Source organism: Dendropsophus ebraccatus, chromosome 2 (genome assembly GCF_027789765.1).
Source record: "Dendropsophus ebraccatus isolate aDenEbr1 chromosome 2, aDenEbr1.pat, whole genome shotgun sequence".
NCBI classification, from domain to species: Eukaryota; Metazoa; Chordata; class Amphibia; order Anura; family Hylidae; genus Dendropsophus; species Dendropsophus ebraccatus.
This window is the reverse complement of record NC_091455.1, coordinates 15,705,979-15,716,724: the sequence shown is the minus strand read 5'-3', so window position 1 is coordinate 15,716,724 and position 10,746 is coordinate 15,705,979.

The following is a 10,746-nucleotide window of genomic DNA, read 5'->3' as shown; positions in this document are numbered from 1 at the left end:
TCACCACATAGGCACTTCCGCATTTCCACTTTTGTCTGCTCTTTTCCTGTTTTCTCTTCTCCCCTTCTTTCTCTTTCTCCCCCTTTCTCCATTGGTTTCCCTCTACTCCCCTCTCACTCCTCTCCCCCCCCCACCACCTATCTGTTTTATTTCCTTTCCTTTTTTTCCTCCTCTGCTATCATCTTTCATTCTTCACCATTCCTCTCATCCCTTCTTATCTTCTCCTGTCAAGAAGTGTATCCTAAACCTACTGGACCCTATATACACAATACACAATATGGAATGTGTGACATCGACAGTAATGGCCGCCCCTTATATGACAGAGGAGTCTTTGGGTCCTGTACCAGGACTGGTGTTACTGCTGCCTCTTCACCCCTGATAGCTTCACCCCTGTGTCTATCCTCTCCTTTTGTTTCCTCCTCAACTTCTCAGTTTCTCCTTTCATCCTCTTTTCATTTTCTAGTATTCTCTCCTCATCTCTTTTTCTTCTCCGCTACATCAAACTCTACTACTCTGTATCGTAAACCTGACCTAGTCAATATCTGGGACATATTCTGCCATGACCTTCGTCTACCTCTGACCTCAATGCAATTTATCAGATGTTCTAATACTGTGTTGAGATTAGAATCCCTCACTACAACGTTATTAAAATCTATGGGTTCCATGTCACCTAGACTATGAACCGCCAAAGTAAAACCCAATTGGACCTTCAAACTAAGAAAAAAGTCAACTGTATATGTGGCTGTTGTGGAAATAGTTGTCCTTGTTCATCTTGTCTTGAAATTTGGAGTTTTCCTTATCTATTTGCCCCTGTCCACCAATGGTCTTCTAAAAGTAAGACCCTACCCTCAGAGGTGTAATTTCAACTTGATGTACCTCAATGCAACAGCCCTCCCTATCATTACGTGCCATTTATAACAGCAGTCTACTTATGTAGGGTAGAGGAACCTTGTAGACCTCTTGTGGACGGGAAATGGTTGTATAAGTATTTTCAAAGTCAGGAGACATCATTGATTGTCTTGCGTGCGTCTTTAAGAACTATGAAGACCGAGTTATTTCATCATCGTTTTAGACAACCCTCTTAAGCTCATAATGTATTATTACTTTTCTAAATGAAATCTGGCTCCTCGTAACCATTACAAACAAATGAGGGAACATCTATATTGGGTTTATGGGCATATTTACGGCATCAGAAACCGCCATAAATTAACTTCTGGCCTCCAGTACAAACTCCTGTCATCGTGTCCCAGTCCTGCGAGACTGACTTATTGCATCATTTCGAGATTTCAGAAGGAACGTCTTTCAGAATTCTTGTGTTTGTTCAACTACTGTGCCATTTCGGAGGTGAGAAGTGACTGGTTAAAGACAACTATGTTTTTATTATATAACATCGCACTGACGTATATGGGATATAGTAATGTAAATCCTCTATAGACATTGCCTATAAAGGAATGAAGGTAAAGCTGTTTAGCTTGAAGTCTGGGACAAAATTTTTGAGACAATTTGAGCAAAAAAAAAAAAAAAGAATTCTTTCCAATTCATGTATTAGCAGACCAGCCCTGCAGTTGTAACATATGTTAGTGTAATGGTCCAGTAGGACAGGTGTGTTATAGATCTCTTATACCATATGCGAAGAAGAAGGTCCGTAGTGTTGGGTACATGGGATACAGCTGGATGACAGAGGTGGACTGTCCTCCAGTCTTCTCTGGTGTCCCTGGGGAGAAATAATGGTCACTGTGGTAAAATTGGCACATAGCGGATCCTGTTCTACTATGCCAGGAAGACATATTTTACACACAGAAGTGGTGGCCCTGAAGCCTAGTATGGAGTAGTTGTGTAGATGTCACTTGGCAAGGTGGTGTTGCCCACAAACGAGAGTCTCCATGAGGTGGAAAGTCTTTCACCCCTGGGTTGTTCCCTTGTAACAATGCCCTGGCTGGTGGCACGTGGGTGCCCTTAATGTTTAGCATACAGTGTCCAGACCAAGACACCGGCATACAAAGGTGGCTGCAGCATAATGGATAACTTCGTCTACGAACATTTTCCATGCAATAGAGGCACAGTTCTGGTTGCAAAGAGAAAAGAAGAGTTAACCCGTTTGAAGTGCAGAAGTTATATAAAGCAGTTCCTGAGATGTTAAATCCCAGAAGTTCCTGAGCTTGGCTTTAGGCTGGGTTCAGAGGCTCTGAAGAGGCAAAAACTTGTCTTTTCTTGGTTTGACACTTTCTAAGAAAATCCTTCAGGTCAAGGTTAATTGACTAAAGTCTCTATCTCTATCTCTTGGCTGTAACTGACTAGGCCAGAGGGTTAAAGGAGATATCCAACGAAATTTTTTATTAAAGTATTGCCCCCCCAAAAGGTATAGAAATCCCCAATATACACTTATTAAAGGAAATAATTATAAAGTGCTTTTTTCCCTGCACTTACTACTGTATCAAGGCTTCACTTCCTGGATAACATGGTGATGTCACTTTCTAGATAACATGGTGATGTCACTTCCTGGATAACATGGTAATATCACTTCCTGGATAACATGGTGATGTCACTTCCTGCATAACATGGTGATGTCACTTCCTGGATAACATGGTGATGTCACTTCCTGGATAACACGGCTTTGGCTGTCCAGGCATGATGGGAATTGTAGTTTTGCAACAGCCAGAGGGCCGAAGGCTCCCCATCCCTGCTGAAAACAAAGGACCTGGTGCTTGAAGGGGCCCAAAGGTCACTCTGACGGCACATGGTAGGTTAGGGGCCTCTTACGGTTTTGCAATGACTTCGAATAGCTTCACGTTTCACATCTGGGTAATGCATATATCTCGGTGATGGCATTTAGGAACCATAAATGAAGAGGTGCCCTGTATTTCTTCTCCACTTAGAGCTTGTATTTCAATTTAATGCATTAAAAATGGAGGAACACTTCATAAGGAAACGTTCCAATATTTTCCGGCCTCACGGTCGGGCATGGGATTGATTATACTTAGTGAATTCCATGCATGTTACCCAGGGTCAGGAGCAGTGCACGGCTTACCATGGTTTAGTCTACATGAAGCAAATTACCGGCTCCTCGTGATAGAAGAGAAGAAGAGCTTCCCCGGTGGAGACGCGAGTGGCTTCATGATGGCGGCCCGGGCCGAGGGTAGATCGGGAGATCATGGCCTGGGCTGATTTACAACTTTCCAGACAACCTCTACAGCTCACATGTTTATTTGGTTAAATAATCAAAGACGAGTTTCTAATCAGACGTTGAGGGAAGATAAGAGGAGCGGGAGCCCAGATGAGAGAGATCTGTTGGCGGAAGAGCAAACCCGTCCAAACGTATCTATCTATGTAATAAGCCATGGCAGCCATAGACCGATGCCCTGACCATAGACTGATCACTGAGTATCTTGCTGATCACTGGGTAACCTGTGAAGGAACCTGCGGCAACTGTTCAATTTCCCAGCAGCGCCACCACAGGGGAAATAAAGCATTACACAGTCACTATTAAAGGGGGTTTCTGCTCAAACACAACTTTTGATAAGATGCTGCCCACGGTGAGACTAACAATTCCTTCCATACTTCTTGTTATCTATTCAGTCTCCTTCCCCCAGTTCTCAGCTTCTTTCTGCTGAAGACACAAAAATCTGTGTGTGAGCTTTTCTCTCTGTCTCCTCCTCCTCCCCCCTACCTTCTGAGACGGCTGATGTAAACAAGTACCTGACCTGTGATTAAAATTGCTCTATTCCACTATTCCATCATTGTAATGCTTTAATTTTTTGGTCTATGTGGTGTCATTTTTTGCACCATGATCTGTTCTTTCTATCGGTACCTTGATTGTATATATGCAACTTTGTAATCACTTTTTATTTTTTTCTAAATTTAATTTGACTAAATTTTGTGCTTTGATATTTTTTTGCGCACTTTGTGCACTCATTTACTGTGTGAGACCAGGAGTTATAATAATTTAATAGTTAGTGGTACCATTTCTTCTTATTATTTAGATAAAGAAGGGGGGGGGGGATTTAAACTTTTATTGGTTTTTTTTTAATGGGATTTTTTTTTTTTAAATAGTAATGGGGGACCTGGGGGACTTCTATTATGACCATTTTGATCCCTCATAGAGATCAATGTAGTACATATGTACTGCATTGTTCAATGAGATCAGTGCCCGATTACTATGGGCTGGTGGGTCCAGAGTAAGTGATTGCCGAGCCGGGATCAGGGTCATGGTGATGCTGAGTCCCCATGTGACCAGAAGCAGGGATTGCCCCTCCATGAGAGCATAGTGATGGGGGCAATCCTGCCACTAGACCACCAGATGAGTCCAGAGCAGGAGAGGTTTTGTTACTGCTCTGGACAGTTCCTGACATAGACACAGGTGGCAGCAGAGAGCACTGTGTCAGATTGAAGAGAATACACCACCTCATGCAGGGCATACAGCAGCTGATAAGTACTGGAAGACTGGAGATTTTTACATAAAAGTATATTACAAATCTACTGTATATAAATTTCTGACACCAGTTGATTCCCCCTTTAAGGGATTACTTCTAGGTCGCTTACATTATGACGCAGTGTGCTGTGTATTATCGCTCATTGATGCTCTAGCATATGGTTTATTCTTGACATAAATCCAGGACTTCCTAGTTATTGCCGTTCTTACAGGATTACGCAGTGCTGGATGGGGTCCTGGCAGAACTGCTCTATGCCCATCATAGGGGATATCACTCCTTATCTTATAGCTGCAAATAACCTGTGGGAGATTGGAGGGAGATGAGAGGGACGGCCGCTCTGTGGTGGGCCGCTGTCATATCAGGCCTTGTCTGTTCCCTATTACAGAGGAGCGATGCTCTTGGGGTTTGTACTTCTGCTATAACTGCAGATGGGAGACAAGGATAAACATGATGCCAGCAGGCCTGGATCCTGGTGCATAAGTTCCATTAGACCCCCCCCCCCCCATTTCATGCAGACATGGTTGCGGATTTAGATGCATTGCAACAAAGGAAATCCAATCTGCAACAAATAGGGAAAATTCCCAGCCTGTCTGGAATCCACAGATTTTTTTTTTTCTTTTCAGATTTTATGTGAATTGTGTTTATTAAAACCTTATTCGCCTACATTTGCAGCAGCTTTAACCCATTATATTGTAAATGTGAGGTGATTCTGCAATATAACAAGCGACCACTGGTACATCTATAGGTACACTACTGTTCTTGAATGAAAGGCGTACTCCAGAGGAAAAAAAATAGTTTTTAAATCAACTGGTATCAGAAAGTTATATAGATTTGTAATTTACTACTATTAAAAATTTTCCAGTCTTCCAGTACTTATTAGCTGCTGTATGTCCTGCAGAAAGTGCTCTCTGCTGTCATCTCTGTCCATAACAGAAACTGTCCAAAGCAGAAGAGGTTTTCTATGGGGATTTGCTGCTGCTCTGGACAGTTGGTGGCAGCAGAGAGCACTGTGTCAGACTGGAGAGAATACACCATGTCCTGCAGGACATACAAGAGCTGATAAGTACTGGAAGACTGGAGATTTTTAATTAAAAGTAATTTACAAATGTGAATAACTTTCTGGTACCAGTTGATGTAATTTATTTCTCTCCGAAGTACCCCTTTAAATAGAAAGCCCAGTGATCTTGGTAACTGTGTAAAGCTTTTGTGCCTCCTTACCTCCTGTAAAAGTTATAAGAAAATATTTTACTGTTTTTATAGAAAATACCCAAAATCCAACACTCCACATGTGAACATATCCTGAAATATAAGCCAATGATAGGAATGTGAACTGACCATCTTTACATTTCTACAGTAGTGACTACAAGTACCACCATGCCAAGTGACTCTTGTTTCTTTTTACATTTGGGTCAGTATAAATAAGTTAAAGGGCAACTCCAACAGAAAAAAAAAATCTTTCAAATTAACTGGTTTCAAAAAGTGCCAGATTTATCATTTACTTCTATTAAAAAATCTCAAGTCTTCCAGTACTTATAAGCTGCCGTATGTCCTACATATCTATGTCTATGACATACAGCAGCTGATAAGTACTGGAAGAGTTGAGATTTTTTTTATAGAAGTAAATTACAAATCTCTGACACTCTCTGACGTCAGTTGATTTGAGAGAAAAAAATGTCACTGCACTACCCCTTTAAGAAGCCCAGTTGTGATGTCCTGGGAGAGTGAGCGGCACAGTTTAGTCACTGGGTGACTCACACTACAATACATTACACTGACTGGAGAGTCCGGCCTACAGTCTATGTAAGAACAATTACAGTCTATGATAAGAGACGAACAACACTGCCCTACGGCACAGAGGGAAGAGTATCTCCAATATGTAAGGGTTAAAATCTGTATTTGCCTTTAACATTTCTCACCTCCATTACTGTAACTTTTTATTAAACAGTCGGCACCATTTCAATCCTTCATAAACAGAGAAGCCATGTTGATATTGTTGTCTATTAGTTAGAATGGTTATGGCTTCTTTCTAGAATAAAAAAAACCTGCCCCCCTTACTACTCAGTGCTCTCCCCCATGCTGCACCCTCCTCTGTGCAGAGCAGCAGCAAATCCCCATAGAAAACCCCTCTTGATCTGGACAGTTCCTGACATGGACAGAGGTGGCAGCAGAGAGCACTGTGTCAGGCTGGAAAGAATACACCACTTCATGCAGGACATACAGCAGCTGGTAAGTACTGCAAGACTTGAGATTTTTAAGTAGAAGTAATTTACAAATATGTATACCTTTCTGACTCCGGTTGATTTAAGGCTAATATTTTTTTCACCGGAGTACCCCTTTAATTATACCACAGTCCCACTCTATAGATTGCGCACTATGAAGCTCGTCTGAGCAGTATTTTAGTATTAGGGGACGCAGTGGTTACAATTGAGACCAGGCGGCAGGCCCCTTAACTAGAGGAGCCCATACCCTCACCATGTGCTAGACTGTAAGTGTTAAAGGGGAACTCCAGCGGGGGGGGGGGGCACTTTTTTGCTGGGACCAGGGAGGAGGTGGCCGAGGGAAAAGATGTCCACTCACCTCCCCGGTTCCAGCGGCGGGTCCCACATCGCGGCGCTCCGGTGCCCGGCCGGCCGTGATGTCTCAGGTCCGCTCAGCCACTCAGTGAAGGAGGCGGGATCTGAGCGGACTTGAAACGGATCCCGCCTCCTTCACTGAGTGGCTGAGTGGACCTGAGACGTCACGTGAGTGGACGTTTTTTCCCTCGGCCACCTCCTCCCTGGTCCTAGCAAAAAAGTGCCCCCCCGCTGGAGTACCCCTCTAAAAACTGCAGGGCTGCGCAAGCTCTGGACCCAGTACAGTTACATATGACAAGCACTTCTACATGCAGATACTGAGCCTCCCCTGATGTCTATATAATACATGTCATAATTAGAATAGGCATTGGAGAAGCTGTCTGTGTCACTAGTGCTGCAGCCTCCCCTGATGTCTATATAATACGTGTTACCATTATAGAAATTACACTGGGGGAAGCTGTCTGTGTCAGTAGTGCTGCAGCCTTCCATGATGCCTATATATTACATGTTACCATTAGTATAGCCATCAGGGGAGGCTGCAGCACTAGTGACACAGACAGCTTCCCCCAATGTAATGTCTCGTCTAATGATAACCTGTATAATATAGACATCAGGGGAGGCTGCAGCACTAGTGACACAGACAGCTTCCCCCAATGTAATGTCTCGTCTAATGATAACCTGTATAATATAGACATCAGGGGAGGCTCAGTATCTGTATGTAGAAGCGCTAGTCATACGTAACTGTACTGGGTCCATGGCTTGCACAGCCCTGCAGTTGCCAACACTTATAGTTATGGAGGAGAACTGCAATATATATGTTGTAAGTACGTGTATACTACATATATTGTATAGCTACAATAGAGCCATCACCTGTCACTCATAGGCTTCTGATTCTCATAACCCACCTGAGCCTGCAGCACAGGTGAAACCCAAGTCACATAACAGGAATTGTTTCTATTGTGAAAGATGAGAGAACTGATAATAATTCAATATTATTGTGTAAACAGAGAGAAATGGAGAATAAAAAAACAGCAACACTTGGGTGGATTTATTCTATGTACATTATTGAAGATGCATTCTTTTCAATTAGGGGTCAGGGGTCAGCTGCTCTCGGACCAGCCTTAAATTTCTAATAATCCATAACCCTAAAGGAACTTATGTCTTAGAGGCGACTTCAAAGAGTGACATCTCGTCTTACACATTAGGCACAAGATGACCCTAAAATGACCAGGATCAAGAAGGAAAAAATGTTTTACAAAAACAAGGATAATTACCCCCATAACATCAGCGCAAGTCCTTACATGTTTAATATATTTTATTGGAGAAGGAATTAGACCGGGTTCACACTACATTTTTGCAATCAGTTTTCTTTTTCACCCGTTTTATGCAAAAAATGGACAAAAATCCGATTGTATTTGTGTGTATCTGTTTGATCCGTTTTTTATTGACTTCCATTATAAAAATTTAAGGATCAAAACAAATCCATTTCTTTAATGTAAACAAAAACATGGTCAACCATGTTGTGTTAATAGTATGGCGCCTTGTGCTGAACAATGCCACCCAAAGAGAAGCAGGTAGTGAATACAGCAGCATATATGTAGTGTGGTACTTGGCCAGTGATGGTACTGTCATGATGCCAGTGCTAGTTCAGCACACAGGTGTGATATATGACCGGTTTGTACTGTTCCCCAATGGTCGTGACCTGCCGGGCTGTGATGGGTCCCTTGGGTTCTTGTCACGGTAGTCTGACTGGCAATTGACCTACCCGGACTATCAGTACCGCCACCCATAGAAAGGGGGAAATGACCCAAGGTGTATAGCGGATCTGTATAGGTGCTGGTGCTGATATAAGGAAGACTGAGTCCCAGTAGAATAAATAAAACAGCTTTACTGTACAGTCTCTGAACAATATAAATGCTTTAGCTTATCTTAATACAGACTTAAGTGCTGACTGAATCTGTGCTGTAGAGATACTTGCAAGTGCTGAATACGACAGAGGTAGTTGTAGCGGTGCTTGTATAGCTGAGAGTTAGAGTAGAACAACGTAGAGGAGAGGAGTTTGTCAAAGTAGTACTGTGCTCTGTCGGAACTTTAGAGAGAAGAATATTTGAGAGATACTTGGGTGTGATAAGTTAACTTGTGCTTGTGTTTAGACTGACCACCTTCTGCCCTACAGTGTTGAGTTACCTGCCTAATAGGGTGACACAAGCACCAGTCATGGTTACCTGGGTGAAGCCAAGTGTCCAAGGGTATCCCGGTGTCACCTGCACTGCAAGATAGAATACGTAGACCTTCTGGTAGCTTTGCTCTATCCAGGCTAGTTCCTCTGTAGTTCAGGATACTTCCCTGCACTTTGTAGAGTGATTCTCAGCGTGGGCTGGGTTTATCCCCTGTCCTCCTGTAGTGTCTAGCACTGCATAATCGAAATAGTGAGTAGACTAAAGAAACTGAGAGTCTCTGGTGGCTTCATACACTCCCTCACCAACGCACTGTCTAGACTAGACTGAACTAGACTTCCTGTCCACACCTAACTAACCACTTCCCCAGGGGCTGTGTGTGTGGAGAGCAGGGATAGGAAGAGGAAGAGAGAGTATCTCCTATAGGTCAGCACAGACCACATGGTACAGTAACAACAGTAACCCTTTGCTTACTTCAGCTGTGCAACATACAAGGCTTAATAGCAACACTGACACCTAGTGGTGAAGCTAGAGAATGCTACCTCCATCACCACTGAACCAAAGAGATAACTTTGCGACAGGTGCCTAGGGCGCTTAACTGTGGGACATCACATATTCAGACCTTCTCCATGGACAGATAGTCTGCTGTGTACGGCAATGTTCTGCAACAGCTCTGGATCAGGAACTGGTAGGAATTCTCTCGGAAGGGAATAGGCAGGGTTGGAGGGCTGTAATAAACAGCTAAAGGGAAGAAATGCATTCTGGGAATTGTAGTACTGAGCAAAAGCTCAACCTGGAAGGACAACCAGGAAGCACAGTGTTATCTGATGTAGGAAGAGTCCCACAAATACACAAAGCAAGTAGATGTTTGGTGATTTCAGAACAGGGGCAGAGAGGTGAGCAATGCTATATGCTTTTTAACTTACATTGGAGTACTCCTTTAAATAAGCCATCTCACTTTTGGGGCATCTGCTGATTGTAAGGGTTTGCTCTGAGCCTCCAGATGTTTAGTCCATACAGTTCTTCTATAGTAGAGACTTGCTTAGCCTGGATTCCCCACTGCTGTGACCTCTTTAGATTGTGTCATTGCACTTTGTGGTATTTTATTTTACTGTCGTCTTCCTGGAGCGAAAACAAGTTCTTAAGATGTTGTATTTAGAGCTGAAATAAATCACATTCTGAAATGTAAATGTTTAATTTCTCAGGATTCTTGGCGTCCATGAAATCTACGAAGCCAAGAAATAAGAGTATAGCTTAATTATTCATGGAATGATTTAGCCGCTCGTATGCCTCATCCATCATCATATCATTATAAGAGCACTGGATGGGTCTAGTACTATAGACAGGAAGTTATAGATTTCTTAAACATAAGTGAACTTTGTGACTTACACCAGATATATACTGAGAATCCTGAACCACTGGATAAGAGGGAGGCTGTCAGAGGCAAGGAGGATAGCCATGCTGGGGGGTTGGTCATGCTGGGGACCAAGAAAGAGAGGAAGCCATGCTGACAGGGGACTATTAATAAGAAGGGGAGCCATGCTGCGGTCTAGATATAAGAGGTGA